The sequence below is a fragment of the Neophocaena asiaeorientalis genome, unplaced genomic scaffold, assembly GCF_003031525.2.
Source record: "Neophocaena asiaeorientalis asiaeorientalis breed wild unplaced genomic scaffold, Neophocaena_asiaeorientalis_V1.1 scaffold204, whole genome shotgun sequence".
Taxonomy (NCBI): Eukaryota; Metazoa; Chordata; class Mammalia; order Artiodactyla; family Phocoenidae; genus Neophocaena; species Neophocaena asiaeorientalis.
The window spans coordinates 7,670,023-7,690,231 of NW_020173922.1; the positions used below are offsets into that span (position 1 = coordinate 7,670,023).

Here is a 20,209-nt window from a genome sequence, read left to right on the forward strand (position 1 = left end):
AAGTCATGTCTTTGGGATAATTTGATACTCTGCCGAGGGAGATTATGATTTGTTTTCATGTTTCTACCAAGCACTTGATATTTTGGAGAGAGAGTATAGATGTTACCATAAAGATTTCCATAGGTCTTAATGATGAAGGAACAAGAGTTTTGCATGCTGGTGAGAAGCAGTTAGGCTGAGTAAAGGGTTGCTCCATTCCAGGTCACATGTTTTTTCTTGCCATGCCATCTCTGAACTGCATGTTTAGAAACAATTAAGTGTAGCTGAGAACATATGCACCTCCCCCGCAAATGTCAAAGAATCCTGGTGAGTGTGTTTAAAATAATGGGAACTGGGCTTTAAAAAGTAACTCCAGATGCTCTGACATGACGGTGTGGTGCCTATTCCACACAAACCCAGTCAGGCATTTGTGAAACGGGAAAGCTGGCTTAGATCTTAGTTGCACACTTGAAGGGCCTGCACCCAAACAGAGGAAGTTCCAGGTACATCGTCCAGCCAAGCATGTGTGGCGATGCTGCTGACTGTTTAATGCCCACTGGGTCTTAGGGAGGCCTCCATGGCTTCTGGGAGCAGCTAGAGAAGAGATAGGAAGCAGCTGAAGGCAGTCGGGCTGTTCAGGCTGTGCAGTGTGATGAGAGCTTAATTGGACTGAGAGAGAACAAGAGTCATTGGTGATGCAGTAAAGCCAGAACTGAATCTTCCCATTTTTAAAATGCCCGAGGATTGTTAGGAATCCTAAAGAAAAAGAAATAGAAATAAAAAATCCAAAACCCTTAAGGTGCGTATTGGACCAATGAACCTGTTCATCTCCTGGTGGATGCTTCACTTTCTCCCTCTGGTTCCACCCTCTTCTCTCCCAACCCCATTAAGTTCAGTCTTTGTCCCTAAGCCAAGGAGAAGTACAGCTGGAATGTGCATGTTAAAGCTATGGCCTTGACTTTTTGCCTTCTAAAGAATTTAAACCAATTTTGTTGCTGGAGTATTTATTTTATAGCATTTCTGGAGCATTGTGTGTTATCTTTGATACTTAACAGTGATTTTCTTTGGTTCTGTGAGGTTAAGTGGCATTTCTTTGTTCATGTGATCATTAAGAAGTCTACATATAGACAAGCTGTCATGGCTGTAATGTGAGTTGGTCATGATGGTAGAACACACAGACTCCCGTTATCAGCGTGCTGTGTTCTTGGTCTCTGGAGCCTCTAGATTTAAAATGTCCTGGAGGAGATGAGTATAAATGAGCACTGCTGAATCCAGTAAGGAGTATTTACTTCAGTTTGAAAAAATGTTTTGGCACCCAGAGGAGTTCTAAGATTCTGCATAAACTCTCTATTCTCATTTACAGCCCTGTCCTATTTTAAAATCGAACAGGAAGGGAAAGTTAACTTGGGACAAGGGGTTTGTCTGTTTCATTCCTGTTTTCTCAGGTTCAGACTTACCCAAGGATATGCCTGAGCTATTGTTCCTCTGGTCTACTTACTTAATGGTCAGCTTCCTTCCTAAGTTTTGGTTTCAGGGTTGGTTCTGCTGGAAAACCTGGTGTTTACTTCTCTCATTACTTACTGTGTTTGCCCTGTACATCCCAGGCATCTGGTTCAAAGGGAAGATATTTTGTGTATTTTTTTAAGTACTCTTTTGAAACACTTTACAAAATTGATTTCCTTTAGCTGTGGAGGAAGAGTTAAGACATTTTATATTTAATCCCAAGTAGAAATACATTCAGAGGGGAAAGAATAAAAACTCCAGACCTCCACGCAAATGATTACCAGGGTACATCCAAATCACAGAGCTCTTGGATTTGTTTCAGACCTCAGAGGGAACATAAAAATTATAGGCAACTCTGCACATATTTTTGTTGTCCCAGCTTAAATCTACTATGAAAATTAGATGTTTTCTATTTGGAACCTGGAATCTAGTATACAGTCTGGAGTCGTGTGCCTCAAAGGATGGTTACACTCACCTGGGGTGCTTGTTTGCGTTGACATTTATATTGCTGGGCCCCCGCCTTGAGCTGCTGAATTGGACTCTGCCTGGGACTCTACATTTTTAATTTACTTCCCAGGCAAACAGTCTTTTGAGAACCCCTGGCCTAGAGAATGGGCCATATGCAGGGATTCTCTAGGAGGGAGAAATGGTATTGAGAGGAATGGATTGGAATTTAGGAGGTTATTAGAAAAAGAGAAGAAGAAACTCAAAGCATTGAGTTCAGAAAAGCCGATTTTATTTGCATAATTAAATTACTAAAAAAAATTGGTTGTGATTTCCCATGTCTCTACAATTATTCGCCTTTCATTAAATTGAGTGTTCAGCAAATGACCTTGTTTTAAAATCACACACAAAGCATTTTTAATAATAAAGAAAATTGCCCCCAGCTGGCTTTGGGACCTTGTGGAAATCATTCAACATCTCTGAGCCTGGTTTTGTGACTTCCCTTCCAATCACGTGAATCTGTGTTTTCGTCAGATAGAAAGGGGGCAAAAAAAGAAAAAAATTCCCAATCTTATAATTGTAGAAGGAAATAAGAGTAGATGAATAATAAAGACTAATTTCATGGTAGCTCCCCAATGTTTGCATACTATTATGACTCCAAGTACGTTGTATATCCCCACACATACCATTCACAGTGGCTCATTGGAACCTTATTACAGTGTTTATGCTGCATGGGAGGATTTCAAAGAGCTCTTCATACATCCGGAATGGCTATTAACAATACCTTTTCACAGCTGGTTTTCCCGAAACACTTACTGAGAAATAAATCTTAGTCTCTTTTCTTTTTTGAGGCAACTACTCCTTTGTTGCCTGGTGTTGTCAGGAAGCCAGAGCCCTTTTCTTGCTTCTCCAAAGAAGAATTGTATCATTTTAGATGCTTCGGGCTGCAAGAAACAGAAAATCCAATTCACAGTGGCTTAAACAATAAGGGAATCTGTTGTGTCATTACACAAAATCAGTCCTGAGGGTTGGTTAATTTCTTGGCTCACGAAGTACTTGTGTTATTTCCACGGTCCTGCTCACAGCCAGCTTCACTGTGTTGGCTAGCTCCTTTTAGGATCATAAGATGTTATGTTGCATATCTGCACCTGAGCGGTTGTCCAGGGCAGTAAGGTATTACAGTTGATCCCTGAGCAGCATGGGTTTGCACTGTGGAGGTCCACTTATACATGGGGTTTTTTTTTTTCCCACTAAATATGCACTGTTTATATGCATAATGCAATATGGTTGAATCCATGGATGCGGAACCACGGATATGGAGGGCCAACTATAAAGTTATATTAGGATTTGCAACTGTGTAGAAGTATGGTTCAGGGGTGACTGTATTTTTTCTCTGAGTCTCTTTTTAAGAGATGTGATGATACTTTTCCCAGAAGTTCTCCAATAGACTTCCTATCACATCTCATTGGTTTGAAGCATTCACTAGCAAAGGGAATGGGACCACTGTGATTTTTTTTACCCCAAACAGGATTTACCTGGGTCATTTGTGGGAGGCATGGATACCCATATAAAAGCAGGGCTCTGAGTAGGCAACTCATAGTGCCTACTGCAAGTAATCCAGGTAAAATAACATTTAACAAAGAGTATTAAGTCTCTTGAATGATCTTTGCATGGTGTGCTAACTTGATCAGGACATGTGGGACAAGACCAGTTTGGGAGGGGAGATGAATACACCTGCCATGTGGGCACATATACCCTGAAACACCAAGATTTGTGGGGATGGAGGGTGAGAGAGAGAAATGAAGAGGGCAAAATCAACTTGAGTCCCATTGCCACTTGCTGATTCTCTACTGTTCTTTTCATTACCCAATTGCTTAATGTTTACTTGGGTAATCTGTTATGTGTGACTTTCCCAAAAGGACAAAATTCTATAGCTTGCAAGGATCAGGAAGGAATATTGTGGGGCAAAGGCTTGGCATACAAGTGAGACCTTATCAAAATAATAGGTAGACTCCATTGCTGTAAGTTATCCATGGTTGAACATCCAGTGGCTTGGCTGTTTTCTCCATCCTGTGACTGGAGTTGGAGTACTTCCAGGCATCCCTGCAAGTCAGGAAGGACGTATTCACATTTCCTTCATGATCTAGATGCAGAGTGAATTGGGTTCATGTAAAGATGCCTGTGGTTATTAAAAAAAAAAAATCATTGCTAGGCTTTGGCACCAAGGAGGATGGGCCCTGGTAGTTAACTAGCATCCCTTAAAGTTCTCAAGAAAGGGTCAAAATAAAAGGAAGTGACTACTTGGCATTAGCATATATCTTATACATACTCTACTATACCTTCTTCCTCCATCCCAAGTCTAGACGATAAGATTCAGCTTACTGGAGAGCTGTTGAACATACGAGAAGCGCTTCTTATTTCCTTGCCATCAAGAGTAGTCCAAACAAAATAGCCGTGGAATTTTACAAAGCACATTTAAAAGAAAACAGTACTTTTGAGATGATGTCTTTCTAAGATGGAAAGCTCCGGTGAACTTCTCTGGCAGCCTTCCCTTGGCCATACACCCTGGCTTCGGAACCTTTCTTTTCTCTAGTAACCACTAGACACCCACGGCTGCTGGCACAGAATTGCTTGGCTGCCGGGCCACGGGTGTTGTGGCCTGATAGCCCCCCAGAGCCACGTTGACCACATTCTCCAGGTCCATTTGGCTTCTGCCTCCTACCCTGGACCGATAGTTCTGGTGATTTTAACCCCTCACTATCTTTTTTTTTTTTTTTTCCCGTACGCTGGCCTCTCCCTGCCGTGGCCTCTCCCGCCACGGAGCACAGGCTCTGGACGCGCAGGCTCAGCAGCCATGGCTCACGGGCCCAGCCGCTCTGCGGCATGTGGGATCCTCCCGGACCGGGGCACGAACCCACGCCCCCTGCATCAGCAGGCAGACTCTCAACCACTGTGCCACCAGGGAAGCCCCCTCACTATCTTTTGAATCTGTCCACTTTCCTCCGTGTCCATCACTACGTCCCTAGTCCGAGCTGTCATCATCTCTTCCCCAGGCTGTTTGCAAAGGCCTCTTGCTGGCTTGCTCTAGCTGGTGGAGCTCTGGCTCCCTGCCAGGCCGCAGAATGCATGCTCTGTAGCAGGGGAACTTGGAACACTGTGGATCCCAACTTGTGATTACCCTGCTTAAAAAAACATCAAAGGCAGCTTTCCCCTTGCTCTTAAGACAAAACTCTGGATATGGCCTCCAGGACCTTCTCCGGACTGGGCCCTTTCAGACTTTGTAGCCTCGTCTGTGTCCCTCAAGATCACACCGCATCGCTGCTGCATGGTGCACAGTGGACGTGCATGAGTATTTGTTGGGTAGAAGCATGAAGCATCTCTTAACCATCTCTCAACTATCCTCTTCCCCGCTACCTCTTCTTTTTTTTCCCCTCTGTTTGGAACGGCCCCTCCCCACCTTCTGCCTGCCAAAGTCTACTTCATTCTTTAGCCTCAGCTCCAATGCCACTGCCTACAAGAATCCTTTCTGCCTCAGGTGCCCTCTTGCTTTCCTGAACTCCCATAGCCTTTGCTTATTCCTGTCTTTCAACGTGTGTCACATTCCACCTGTGGGACAGTTTACAAGGTATGTATCTTCTCACTCCTACTAGGTCATAAGCTCCCGGGGGACAGGCAGTCTGTCTTCCTTTATCTTTGTGTCTTACCTAGAGGTTGCAAACAGGGGCCTCTAGCCAGAGCAGCCCACACATGTGCTCGATTTGGTATTGTTGTCCCCCACATTGCTGTTTCTAAAATTTGGACAGGTTTCCAACATTTTTAGCAGGGGTCATTTTACTTGGAAAAATTCAGATCTCCTTGCTAGCAATTGGCTGGAAGTAAGTGAGGGCCACACCGAATCCCCCTGGGCATGCCTTCTTCGGTTTGCCTAGTTCCTAGTAGTCCCTGTTGTGCCTGGCCGTGGGGTAGACATTAGGGTGTTCAGCCCTTGACCTATCTGTCTGCTGATCCCAAAAAAGGGACTTGATATTTGGTGATCACATCATGAACAAACAGAAATGAGCTGGGAGAATTATTTCCCTGACCAGCTCTGTTTTCTTCCTGAAAGATTTATTATTTTTGATAGATTGGAGATCCCTGGAAGAAGTGAGAGATACTGCTTCCAGGCCTGTTTATGTGTATGGGGCAGGGAGAAGAGTATTTTTTTAAGACTAAGAATGGGATTCTCAAAGGACCTTCTCTAGCTATTGTTGGCAGAGCCAAAGGAAAATCTATTTAAAGGGACACTGCAAAGAGGACAAGCACATATTTTAAAGCAAACAGGCAACTTAGCACTTTAAATTAATGGAAATGCAGAAGAAATCAGAGCTCAACCCCTATTCAGCCTACTTGCCAGACTTTCACTTACTTTCAACCCAGGAATTTCTCTCTTTTGTGGCCTTCCAGCCTTCAGGGTTAGGAGAAGGAAAGACACAAGTTCAGTTTAAATATTTTGCTTTAAAAAAAAAAAACTCAACAAAATTCCTGAATTCGGGGAACTAAATCTTTCACATCATAAGAAATGCCCATCGTGAAAGGGGAAATGCTCGGCTTCAAGCTGTGAACACTCAGCAGTCTTAGAGCCCCTTTGATTTGGGTCTCTTGTTTGTTTTGATTTGTTCCACTTCTGTTTGGGTGAATTTTTTCAGTGACTTTCCTGGTTTTTGATACACTTTTGATACTTCCTTTTCTGAACCCATGGAGTCACCTATAGAGTTCCCTTTCAAATTCAGGGAGGAGCAAAGGAGAGGATGCTGTTTTCCTCTCTTAGTGGCTGCCCCCTTTTACTTCAGTATCTTATATACGTGAGAGTATTAACAAGCATGGACATGACTTTGTTTCTTCTTTGCCAACCCTTATCAGAGACAGATTTCTTTCCGTCCCTCCTTCCCTCCCCTGCTCCTTCCCTCCCCCCTTCCCTCCCCCCTTCCCTCCCTCTCTTCCTTTTCTGATTTTGAGTCCTCTCCCTTTTCTTCTTGGTGAGTCTAGCTAAAGGTTTGTCTGTTCTGTTTATCTTTTTAAAAACCAGTTCTTAGTTTCATTGATCTTTTCTCTTTGTCTTTTTTAGTCTTTCATTTATTTCTGCTCTTTTGAGCCAGATTTCTTATGTGTTGGCCATGGGGGTGATTTCATTAAGTGTCTCTCTTTGGTGGAGTGTCAGTGACTAACTGATCCGCTTGCACTGTTTTGAGCACTGAAGCCCTCTCTTGCCGTATCCTCTTTGCATTGCATGATGAGCATTATCTGTGATATTTCTTTTCTTACACTGACTGGTTTTCCAACCAGCTCACAACTATTGTAGCTCAAATGTGGCAGCTGCAGCGAGGCAGCTGGCAGACTTCAGGGTAATTGCAGTTCATCTGTAGGTGCTTGAGAGCTCAGTGATAAAGAGAACATTCTGGAGCCAGACTGCCTAGTTTTGCTCGTCTCTTCTGAAACCTGTGTGAAGTACTTCAGTTTTTCATGCCTGAGTTTCCTCATCTGAATAAGGAGATATAATAATTGTATTAGAAACATTTAAATTAGCATATCAGATTCTCTTGGCTTCTCCTGTGCGTATTTCAGCCACCACTGTGGTGACCAGTTGTGTAGCCTCCAACTCGTTTCACGCAGGTGCAGCCTGATAGCTGGTAGCCTCATGCCCTTACCATGTGCCTCCTGCCTCTTACCTCCCACCCAAGGGAGACATGACACAAAGTGCCGTCCACATGTGTACAACCTGGAAGCAAAGGAGTATTAAAAAAATAAAACTTTGACTAATGGGAGGTGAGAGCTGGGCATACTGCATAGCAGTCATTAGGTAGCCTCTCAGAAGATGGTCCCAAGAGATGGAGCAGGTATTGGTGCTTGAAGCAGGTAGGGGTTAGCTTCTCTGCCTCCTTCCTCCTGAGAACCCCCAAGTAGAATAGAATAGTGTCGTATAAGCCTTCACCTCAGACTCTTCTTTCTGGGAAACCTAAAGACAACAATAGCACCTACCCTCATAGAGTCATTGTGAGGGTTAAGTTAATTCATCCACCTAAATCTCTTAGGAGAGCATCTGGCAAGTAGTATAATGTAGGCTTTCAGAGAAATCAGGGGATGGAGGAAGGAGGGTCATGGAACTGTACCTGAAGGTGAGGGAAGATGGAGAAATTGTTCTAACAATTAAACCAAAACAAGGCATTCATACTGAAGGGACAGGGCTCTTCACAGTTTTGTTCTTGGCAAGCAAAACCCTTAGGGCTGAATGCCGAAAACGTAGCACACGTGGCTCTTACCCACTTGGGAGATTTGCATGTGTGCATATGTTTACTTTTGCTTTGCTTTTGTTTTCTTGGCAGTTTGTGTGTGTTCGGGCCAAAGGGCTGAGCATCTATCTCAGTCTTCGTAGCAAAGGGTGAGCCAGCATTGGGTCAGCTGGGAGAAAGCCATTGGTATCTGCTTTCAGGTCACACCTTACACCAAGCCTTACAGTTCCCTGTGAGTATTCGGAGCTTTTCATGAGTCACATGCCCTGTGGAGTGGTGCACCTGTTTGAAACAAGCTGTGTGGTGCTGATTTCCACGGGAGGTCAGCAGCTTCTCACCCTCACCCTCCTGCTTCTTGGTGTCGCAAGGCTGATTTCATCTCAGAAGCAGCTGTCTTTGCTGCAACTTAATAACTCTTAATTTCCTGGAGAGGGAGCGACACGTTTTTATCACGAAGAGTCATCTTAGTCTGCACGGTCTGGAAATTTCCACTCATCTTCGTGATCTTTGAAATGTTTCTCTTTGTGGAAGAGTCTGACTTACGTTCTTTCTTACTCAGTGTGACTGCCTTTCAGATGCCATTCCCAGATTAAAGAGTCTCATCCAGTGTGAGAACGGTTCTCTGTGCCTCCGGTTTACCCCTTAGTGTAGTCTTCACATGGGTCCCCCTCCCTGAGTCACTGAAATCTGTAATGAAGGATTAATCTATGCTCTAAGAACAGTTGTACATGTATTTGTCTTCATTCTGTCTTGGTAAACACTTTGGCAGTTTAACTCAAAAAGGGGGTTTGAAGAAATGTTAAGGCAATTTGAATTTTGGTATCTGTCTTTTCTGCTTTCTCACATGTATTGAAATGCTTTTGTTTAAGCAGTTTAGCATGCTGATTTAGTGTTTCCACTTTGGTATTGTAAGTATAAATCATTACTTCTTGGTTCTGTGCAAGGTGGTAGAGGAACCCAACACGTCTGGCTTGTTGGTCTACTGCAGGACTCTTCCTGTTCACTTGGAGGTGCATAGGATTTGATAGAACAGAATCACTGTTTCATTAAAGTCAGGATTTCAGTGAGAAAATGGGGTAACCCTAAGGCCCCAAGGAAGAATTGGTGTATTAGGTCTTTGGTTGTAAGAAACAGACGTCAACTGTGGCTAATTTTCAAAAAAGAAGGGAATTTACTGACAGTCTTCTTGGAGTAATTGAAAGCAGAGTTGAACCATCAGACATTGGAATGCAACCTCAACGGCCCTTACGTGCCTCACATCCTACTCCATGTCCCTACACCATTCACCCTTCTGTTCTAGATGAGTGTCTCAGATCTTTCTTCCTGTTTCACTGAGAAAATAGATGCGACAGGAGAACGTCCACAAGCCACCACACCTGCACCCGTGTTCCTGTCTTCTCTCCATGGGTGATAGAAGGACACTCAGTGCTTCTACCTAAAGGCAGTCCCATCACTGGGGCACTAGAGCTGATCCCCGATTGCATCCAGAAGGATTTGGCTCCAGTAGTTTTCCCCTCTATCTCTTTACATCATTGACTTTGTAGTTTCTGCTGAATCTTTCTCATCAGCACTTATAATTTCTATGATCCTTTACAAATGAAGAACAAAAACAATGAAACAAAAAACCTTTCTAGATCTTGCATCCCTTTCTAGATACCATTCCTTTTCTCTGTGCTCTTCTCAGCAGAATGTCTTAAATAGTTGTCTGTGTCACCGTGTCCAAATCCTCTCTTGAACCTACACCATTTGGGCTATTTTTTTTTTGGCTGCGCTGGGTCTTCTTTGCTGCGCATGGGCTTTCTCTAGTTGCGGCAAGCGGGGGCCGCTCTTTGCTGCGGTGCATGGGCCTCTCATTGTGGTGGATTCTTGTTACGAAGCATGGGCTCCAGGCGCGCGGGCTTAGTAGTTGTGGCTCATGGGTTCTAGAGCGCAGGCTCTCAGCAGCTGTGGCACATGGACCCAGTTGCTTCGCGGCATGTGGGATCTTCCCAGACTGGGGATCGAACCTATGTCCCCTGCATTAGCAGGTGGATCCTTAACCACTGTGCCACCAGGGGAGTCCCACCACTTGGGCTTTTACACCTACTGCTCCACTGAAATGCCTCCTGTTGGTGTTGCTAAGTCAGTTTCAACTTACCTTCCCTGATGGTTCTGAAGGACTTAACACAGTTTCGTACTCTCTCCTTCTTGAAATGCGTTCTTCACTTGGTTTCCAGGTCATCATACTCTCCTGTTTTTTCCCCCTACCTCCTTGGCTGCTCCTTTTCAGTCTCATTTTCTGTGCCCCAGGATTTATTCGCTCCTTTGATCCTTAGACCTGCTCTGCCCACTTTCCCTCCTCTCTCTCCCCAGTGAGGTCTTGCTCTAGGATTACAACCTCCAGCCCCAGTGCTCCCTACCCACAAGGACTGTTTAATTTTTTTCCCATAACATGTATCACCATCTAATATACTGTATATTTGACTTATGTATTTATTGTTTCTTCTCACTGAAATGTAAGCTCTGTGAGGATGAAAATTTGTCTGTCTGTACACTGCCTGCAACAAAGCTTTGCATGTAGCAGGAGGAGCTCTCCATAAATATTTGTTGGATAGTGAATGAAATAAAGGGTGGAAAATATCCGGGGAACTAACGGGTGGCCCTGGAGCACTGCCTTTTGAATGTCTCAACTCTGAACACCTTTGTCTTCTTATGATTCCACTACAGGTTAACGTTACTAATGAAGAGAGCATAATGGCCTCCCTTGGGTAATGCACTCACTTCTGTGGCGAGGCGGTAGTGGGGTACTCAGCTGACATTCTTGGTAGGACCACATCTAATGGGAGAGGGGCAACCCAAGGAAAAATTGGAGTATTTGTCTTTCTCTGTCTGACTTATTTCACTTAGCGTAATACCCTCTAGGTCCATCCATGTTGTCACAAATGGGAAGGATTTCATTATTTTTTATGGTTGAGTAAAAATTCCAGTGTGTGTGTATGTATCATATCTTCTTTATCCATTCGTCCATCATTGAGCACTTAGTTTACTTCCATATCTTGTCTATTGTAAATAACGCTGCAATGAACATTGAGATGCATGTATCTTTTCAAATTAGTGTTTTTGTTGTCTTCGGCTAAATACCCAGAAGTAGAATTGCTGGATCATATGGTAGTTCTGTTTTTTGAGGAACCTTCATACTATTTTCTGTAGTGGTTGTACCAATTTACATTCCTTACAACAATTCACAAGGTTTCCCTTTTCTCTCCATCATCACCAACACTTGTTTCTTATCTTTTTTTTAAATTTATTTTTGTCTGTGCTGGGTCTTCGTTTCTCTGCGAGGGCTTTCTCTAGTTGTGGCAAGCGGGGGCCACTCTTCATCGCGGTGCTTGGGCCTCTCACTATCACGGCCTCTCCTGTTGCGGAGCACAGGCTCCAGATGCGCAGGCTCAGTAGTTGTGGCTCACGGGCCTAGTTGCTCAGCGGCATGTGGGATCCTCCCAGACCAGGGCATGAACCCGTGTCCCCTGCATTGGCAGGCAGATTCTCAACCACTGCGCCACCAGGGAAGCCCCCTGGCAGGAGTTCTTTAGACCCAACCAAGTTGTCAATTACTTGCCGCACAGTCTTAATTTGGATGTTTGGTGGTCGTCTGGGTGGATCTTTTCAAGTCCAAAGAGATAGAGCAATAGGAGAATGAGAAATACTGAGGGGAAAAAGCCTTGGCCTCAGTGCGCTTCTTCACGGCCAGAGAACTGGTCTCTGCCAGTTCCTGCAGGCGATGTCAGCTGCCACTTAACGGGCTACTTGAATCTACATGGCTCAGGATAAGGCCCAGCCACCCTTCAGAGGGGAGCCATAGCCCAGTAGGTGGATCGAGATTATGGCCTTTGAGGCCCCACATTGGGTGCCAGAAAAGATGTTGCAGGAAAGAGAGTGGGGTGTGAGAGGATGGTCACATCCCAAGTCGTGTCTGAGTCCCTGGAATGACCGCCAAGTGTGGGTTCTTGGCTTTGTGCAGGAAAGAATTCAAGAGCAAGACATAGTAAAGTGAAAGAAGGTTTATTCAGGGAGATACACACTGCATAGACAGAGTGTGGGCCATCTTGGAAGGCCTTGTTTCTTATCTTTTTGATAATAGCCATTCTCATAGGTGTGAGATGATATATCATTGTGTTTTTTTTGTTTTTTTTTTTTTTGTGCTACACGGGCCTCTCACTGCTGCGGCCTCTCCCTTTGCGGAGCACAGGCTCCGGACACGCAGGCCCAGCGGCCATGGCTCATGGGCCCAGCCGCTCCGCAGCATGTGGGATCTTCCCGGACCGGGGCACGAACCCGTGTCCCCTGCATCGGCAGGCAGACTCTCAACCACTGCGCCACCAGGGAAGCCCCTCATTGTGGTTTTGATTTGCATTTCCCTGGTGATTAGTGATGTTGAGCATCTTTTCATGTGCCTGTCGGCTATCTGTATGTCTTCTTTGAAAAAATGTCTATTCAGGTCCTCTGCCCATATTTTAATCAGATTTTTTGGTTTTTGATATTGAGTTGTATGAATTCCTTATATATTTTGGATATTGATCCCTTATCAGACACATCGTTTGCAAATATCTTCTGCTGTTTAGTAGGTTGCCTTTTCATTTTGTTGAAGGTTCTCTTTGCTGTGCAAAAGCTTTTTAGTTTGATGTAGTCCTATTTGCTTAGTTTTGTTTTTGTTACCCTTACCCGAAGAGACAGACCTAAAAAAGTATTGCTAAGACCGATGTCAAAGAGCTTACTGCCTATGTTTTCTTCTAGGAGTTTTATGGTTTCAGGTCTTACATTTAAGTCTTTAATCCGTTTTGAGGTTTTTGTTTTTTGTTTTGTTTTTGTATATGGTCTAAGAAAGTGGACTAGTTTTATTCTTTTGCGTGTAGCTGTCCAGTTTTCCTAGCAACATTCAATGAAGAGACTGTCTTTCCTCCATTGTGTATTCTTGCCTCTTTTGTTGTAAATTAATTGACCATGTAAGCATGTGTTTATTTCTGGGCTCTCTATTCTGTTCCACTGAGCTATGTGTCTGCTTTTGTTCCAGTACCATACTGTTTTGATTACTATAGCTTTGTAGTATAGTTTGGAATCAGGGAATGTAATACCTCCAGCTTTCTTCTTTCTCAAGATTGCTTTGGCTATTTGGGGTCTTTTGTGGTTCCATACAAATTTTAGGATTATATGTTCTAGTTCTGTGAAAAATGCCATGAGTATTTTGATAGGGATTGAATAGGTAAGTTTTTTGGGTAGTATGGACACTTTAACAATTTTAATTCCTCCAGTCCATGAGCATGGAATATCTTTCCATTTATTTGCATCATTTTCAGTTTCTTTCATCAGTGTCTTACACTTTTCAGAGTATAGGTCTTTCACCTCCTTGGTTAAATTTCTTCCTCAGTATTTTATTCTTTTCGATGCAGTTGTAAATGGAATTTTTTTCTTAATTTCTCTTTCTGATAGATCATTATTAGTATATAGCAACACTGTAGATTTCTGTAATATTGTATCCTGCAACTTTACTAAATTCATTTACTAATTCTAAAAGTTTTTTGGTGGAGTCTAGGGTTTTTTATATATAGTTTCTTGTCATCAGCAAACAGTGACTATTTTACTTCTTCCTTTCTAATTTGGGTGTCTTCTTTTTTTCTTGTCTGATTGCTGTGGCTAGGACTTCCAATACTACATTGACTAAAAGTGGGAAGAGTGGGCATCCTTGTCTTATTCCTGATCTTAGAGGAAAAGCTTTCAGCTTTTCACTGTTGAGTATGATGTTAGCTGTGGGTTTGTCATATATGACCTTTATTATGTTGAGGTACATTCCCTCTATACCCACTTTGTTCAGAGTTTTTATCATAAATGCATGTTGGATTTTGTCAAATACCTTTTCTGGATCTACTGAGATGATCATATGATTTTTGTCCTTCATCTTGTTAATGTCATGTATCACGTTGATTGATTTGTGGTTGTTAAATCATCCTTGCATGCTTGGGTTAAATCCAACTTGGTCATGAAGTATGATGTTTTTAATGTATTGTTGAATTCAGTTTGCTAGTATTTTGTTGAGGATTTTTGCATCTATGTGCATCAGGGAGATTGGCCTGTAATTCTTCGTTTTTGTAATGTTTTTGTTTGGTTTTAGTATCATGGTAATGCTGACCTTGTAGAATGAGTTCAGAAGCATTCCTTTCTCATCAGTTGTTTCGAATAGTTTGAGAAGAATAGATATTAACTCTTATAAATGTTTGGTAGAGTTTACCTGTGAAGCTGTCTGTTTGGTAGAGTTTACCTGTGAAGCTGTCTGGTCCTGGACTTTTGTTTCGTGAATGTTTTTTGATGACTGATTGCTAGTGATTGGTCTGTTGAGATTTTCTGTTTCTTCCTGATTCAGTCTTGGGAGATAGAATGTTTCTAGGAATTTATCCATTTCTTCTAGTTGTCTGATTTGTTGGCATATAGTTGTTTTAGTAAGGTTATTATTCTTTGGTATCAGTTTTAAGTTCTTTTTGATTTCTGATTTTATTTATTTGGTTCTCCCCCTCACCCCCCCATGAGTCTGGCTAACAGTTTGTCATTTAAAAAAAAACTATTCAAAAACCAGCTCTTACTTTTATTGACCTTTTCTGTTGGTTTCTTAGTTTTTATTTCATTTATTTCTGCTTTCATCTTTATTATTTCCTTCCTTCTGATCACTTTGGGTTTTGTTTGTTCTTTTATAGTTCTTTTAGGTGTAAAGTTAGCTTATTTGAGATTTTTCTTGTTTCTTGAGGTAGGCCTGGATCACTGTGAACTTTTCTCTTAGAACTGCTTTTGCTATCCCATAGATTTTGGAAAGTTGTTTCCATTTTCATTTGTCTCCAGGGATTTTTAAATTTTCTCTTTGATTTCTTTGTTGACCTATTGGTTGTCTAGCTGCATGTTGTTTAGTCTCCATGTATTAGTTTTCTTCTTGTAATGGATATCTCGTTTCATACCATTGTGGTTGAAAAGATGCTTGATATGATTTCAGTTTTCTTAAATTTACTGAGACTTGTTCTGTGACCTAACATGTGATGTATCCTGGAGAATATTCCATGTGCACTTGAAAAAAAACATATTTTGCTCTTTTGTAGTGGAATATTCTGTATATATCTGTGAAGTCAATTTGGATTATGTGTCATTCAAAGCCAATGTTTCCTTATCAATTTCCTGTCTAAATGATCTATCCACTGATGTAAATGGAGTATTAAAGTCTCCTACTATTATTGTGTTACTGTCAGTTTCTTCCTCTGTTTCTGTTAATATTTGCTTTTTGTATTTAGGTGCTCCTATGTTGAGTGCATAAATATTTATGAATGTTATATCATCTTCTTGGGTTGACCCCTTTATCTTTATGTAATGCCCTTATCTTTTGTTGTATACTGTCTTTTAAAGTCTGTTTTGTCTGATATGAGTATTGCTACCCTAGCCTTTTCTGTTTGTTTCCATTTGCATGGAATATGTTTTTCTATCCCTTAACTTTCAGTCTGTCTTTAGATCTGAAGTGAGTCTCTTGTAGGCAGCATATAGATGGGTCTTCATTCAGCCACCCTATGTCTTTTGATTGGAGCATTTAGTCCTTTGATTTTTAAAGTGATTATTGATAAGTATATACTTATTGCCAGTTTGTTAATTGTTTTCTGGTTGTTTTTGTAGTTCTTCTGTATTCATTTCTTTTCTTAGTCTCTTCCCTTGTGGTTTGATCATTTTCTTTTGCATTATATTTAGGTTCTGTTCTCTATTTTTTGTGTAGCTCTTGTAGGTTTTTGGTCCGTAGTCGTCATGAAGTTCATATATATCGACCTATATAGATGTAACAGTTTATTTGAAGCTAAGAGTTGCTTAAGTTTGAACACATTCTAAAAGCAGTAAATATTTCCTCCTCCTCCATGTTTTGTTTTTTGTCATATTTTAATTTTGTGTATTCCTCAACTACTTACAGTTGACTTTACTGCTTTTGTCTTTTAACATTCATACTTGCTTTTTAAGTGCCTGATCCACTGCATTTACTATATATTTGCCTTTACCAGTGAGATTCTTTTTCTTTCATTTTTAAAAAATTTCTAGTTATGACCTTTTCTTTGCCACTTAAAGAACACCCTTCAACATTTCTTGTGAAACGAGTTTAGTAGTGGTAAACTCCTTTAGTTTTTGCTTGTCTAGGAAACTCTTTATCTCCCCTCAATTCTGAATCCTTGCTGTGTAGAGTATTCTTGGTTGTAAATTTTCTCCTTTTAGCACTCCCTTCTGGCTTGTAAAGTTTCTGCTGAAAAATCAGCTGATAGCCTTATTTGTGGGGGGGGCGGTTCCCTTGTATGTGACTAGTTGTTTTTCTTTTGCTGCTTTGAAAAATTCAATTTTTAACTTTTATCATTTAAATTATGATATGTCTTGGTGTGGCTTTTTTGGTTTATCTTCTTTAGGACTCTCTGGACCTGGACCTGGATACCTATTTCTTTCCCCCAGGTTAAGGAAGTTTTAAGCCATTATTTCTTGAAATAAGTTTTCTGATTCTTTCTCTCTCTTTTCTCTTTCTGGGACCCCTATAACGTAAATGTTAGTATACTTGATGTTCTCAACTGATGTCCCTTAAACAATCCTCATTTTTTAAAATTCTTTTTTCTTTCTGTCATTCTGATTGGGAGATTTCCACTATTCTGTCTTCCAGATTGCTGATCTGTTCTTCTGTATCATCTAATCTGCTGATTCATTTCAGTTATTGTATTCTTCAGCTGTGATTTGTTCTTATATTTTCTAATTCTTTCTTGAAGTTCTGTCTTCTTCCATTCTTCTCCTGCATTCAGTGAGCATTTTAATAATCATTACTTTGAACTCTTTATCTGGTAAATTACTTATCTCCATTTAATTAAGTTTTTTTTTTCCTCCTGGGGTTTTATCTTGTTCTTTCATTTGGAACATACCCTTCTGCTTCTAGTTTCTTTTTTTTTCTTTTTTTCTGTGTTTGTTTCTAAGAGTTAGGCAAAACAGCTACCTCTCCCTGTCTTAAAGGCATGGCCTTGTGTAGGAGTGTTTTCTTTGCAGACTGCATGTGCTGGGCGGGTTTGGCAGGCTGGTTGGCACTGGAGTGGGCATGGACTGGGGTGGGATCCCAGGGCACATGGGCCACCCTGGCAGAACAGCTTGACCTGGAGTATGTAAGGTGTTATGATTCTTGACATGAATAGACCTATCAGAAATTATTTTATTCATGGTTAAGTCTGATCTTACTCAGTTGAAATGTAAGGCAAACCTAATGCAAATGTCATAAGGCTTTCTGTTCTTTGTAATGTCTCCCTTATGACATGTGGAGAATCCAGAAATGAATGCTGGATAAACTAACCTACAAAAGACCCAGAATTGTGCCTCATTTTAAAGTAAAACCAAAAGAATATTCCAAAGTGAAGCACTTTCAGTAGCAAAGATTCTAAGCTCTATGTCAGTTCCTATTAAAGGAGGCTGTTCTTGTATCCCTGTGCTCTTTGGCATTTGGCAGCATGTTAAAAACTGTGTTCTCTGGTGTTACTGATAATTAGCAGCTTCTCTGATGAAGCTGGCTTGGACAGAGCTTAGCTGAGATAAACAGGACAGCCCAGTTGGCATCATTCATGCCACCATGTATTAATTTATTGAGCACCTGTGCTAACAAGGCACTAACTTATCCAAGATTGCTGATGATTTATTTCTATTAGGAGGTGATATGAGAAAGCATTGGCCCAACAGGTAAAAGGTACAGATCTTGAGTTTTTACAAACTCATTTTATTCATGATCTTGAGCAAGTATACCAGGGCTCAGGTTTCTCCATCTACAAAATAAAGAGGATTATTTTTGCATTAAAAAAACACACACACAGACATACATACACACAGTGCAGTTAAGGAAAACAGAGTCCAGAAGGATATCCAGCAATATCTTAACTGTTGTTATCTGTAGGTGCTTATGTTTTCTTCTCTTGCCTTCTTTATTTTTGAATTTTTATAAAATGACTGTGTGCTATTTACAAAGTTATAATTATTTTTAATGAATGGAGCAGATTCTTTGATTCTGAGCCTCTTTTAACTTTGAAGACATCTATGATTTTATGCACAAGACTTGGTAAAACAGGACAGGACAGTCAATGCTTGGGCGTTCTGAGACAGAATCCCTTTGGTCTCCTTTTGCTCCCCATCTTTTGTCCACTTCCCTGCTCATTTGCATTTCTACCTGAGAGTGGGCATCAGAGAGAAAAGAGAATATATCTTAGCAATGCTTGAGATAGGGGTAAAAAGCTTTTGTTTTTTTCCCAACTAGTCTTACTAATGACTTTTAACTATACCAATTTTTTTTCTGACTTCCTTAGCCATTAGTGCATTGAACGTGAGCTTTACTATTATGGTAGAACTGGTTTAAAATAAAAGAACAGCAGCAAAAAAACTGCATTGTTTTTTGTTTCTGTATTGTATCTTTTTGTCCCATTTTTAGGTACTGTGAGGGTCCACTGGCTTTTCATTCAACATAGACCCCTTTCTTCTCTTCTTAGACTCAGTCTATTCCAGCCTATCTGGTATCTTGAGCTTCTTCCTCCTACCTATGTGCCCAGATCTGCTAGAGCTGGGGTTGCAAAACCCTGCTGCTGGTTTTTGTGCGGCCCACAAGCTCAGAACGGTTGTGTACAGTTTTCAATAGTTGCAAATAATCAAAAGAAGAAAAACAGTTCAGGACACATGAAAATTATATGAGATTCAGATTTCAGTGTTCACAAAGTTGTATTGGAACAGAGGCACATTTCTTTATTTATGTATTATCTCTGGCATCCTACAAGTTACACTGGCTGGTTGAGAAGTTGCAAGAGAAACCATATGGCCCTCAAAGCCCGAAATATTTACTGTCTGGTTCTTTAGAGAAGAGGTCTGCCAACTCTGTGCTGGAGCCTCCTTTTTCATTGGATGTCTTCAAGTCTAAGACCTGTTCAGACGTGCTAACTCATTCAAGAGCTATTTGTTGAGTGCCTACAGCTTGCGAGGCACTATGCTAGACACTGTAGCAAAGAGAGCATGAGGCCTTCCCTGTTAGGAGGCACTCACAACCTAGAGAGGAGCATGGATATGACCACAGGTAAACTACAGCACAGATCTGTGTGCTAGTGCCAGGTGTGAGGTAAGGGCTATGGGAACACTGAGGGGGTGCCCTAACTCTGCTTGGGAAAGCAGGAAGAGAGGAGGTCATCAGTAGATAATGGATAACACAGTCTTGATAGCTTAAAGCTGTGTTATTCTACACTGGTGACTTTTATTTAGTGTTTTTTTTTAATTTTTATTTTATATTGGAGGATAGTTGATTAACAATGTTATGTTAGTTTCAGGTGTACACAGTGATTCAGTTATACACATACATGTATCTTATTGTGGCGGCGGGGGGGGTGGGGCTGCTCCAGGTCTTAGTTGCAGCACGTGGGATTTTTTTTTTTTTTTTTTTTTTTTTAGTTGTAGCATGTGGGATCTTTTAGTTTTGGCATGTAGGATCTAGTTCCCTGACCAGGGATCAAACCTGGGCCCCCTGCATTGGGAGTGAGGAGTCTTAGCCACTGGACCACCAGGGAAGTCCCACATGTATGTATTCTTTTTCAAATTCTTCAGTGAAAACACTCGAATTGTTCCACTAAAGTTAATTGTTACCTAGAACAAGAGTTTTCATAATTTTAACGAGTGTGCCTTTAACATTTCAATTGTACATTGTACAATGTAATTATTGTCCTGTTACAGGATCAACATTTTATAGAGCTATGTAAATAAACATTGTATAGAATGACTTTAGGTTATCATCATCAAAATATAAAATTTTCTTTTAAGAGCCACTATTAGCTATCTACTTATGGGAAAAAGGGAATAGACTTTTACATTAAAATTGCAGTTTTCATTTACTTTATTTTTAAATGTTTCTCAGTACTAAAAGGCTTTACGGTACTAAGGATATATATTTTTTTCTTAATGAAAAGGAGATTACTGGGCTCCATTCATGA

The 20,209-nt window shown here is 41.2% G+C and overlaps 1 protein-coding gene across 8 annotated transcripts in view; it reads left to right on the top strand.

Moving 5' to 3' along the window:
- ARHGAP26 (Rho GTPase activating protein 26) overlaps positions 1–20,209 on the top strand; it is a 469,933-nt gene that overhangs the window by 299,915 nt on the left and 149,809 nt on the right. The gene's annotated exons all lie outside the window — the stretch shown is intronic.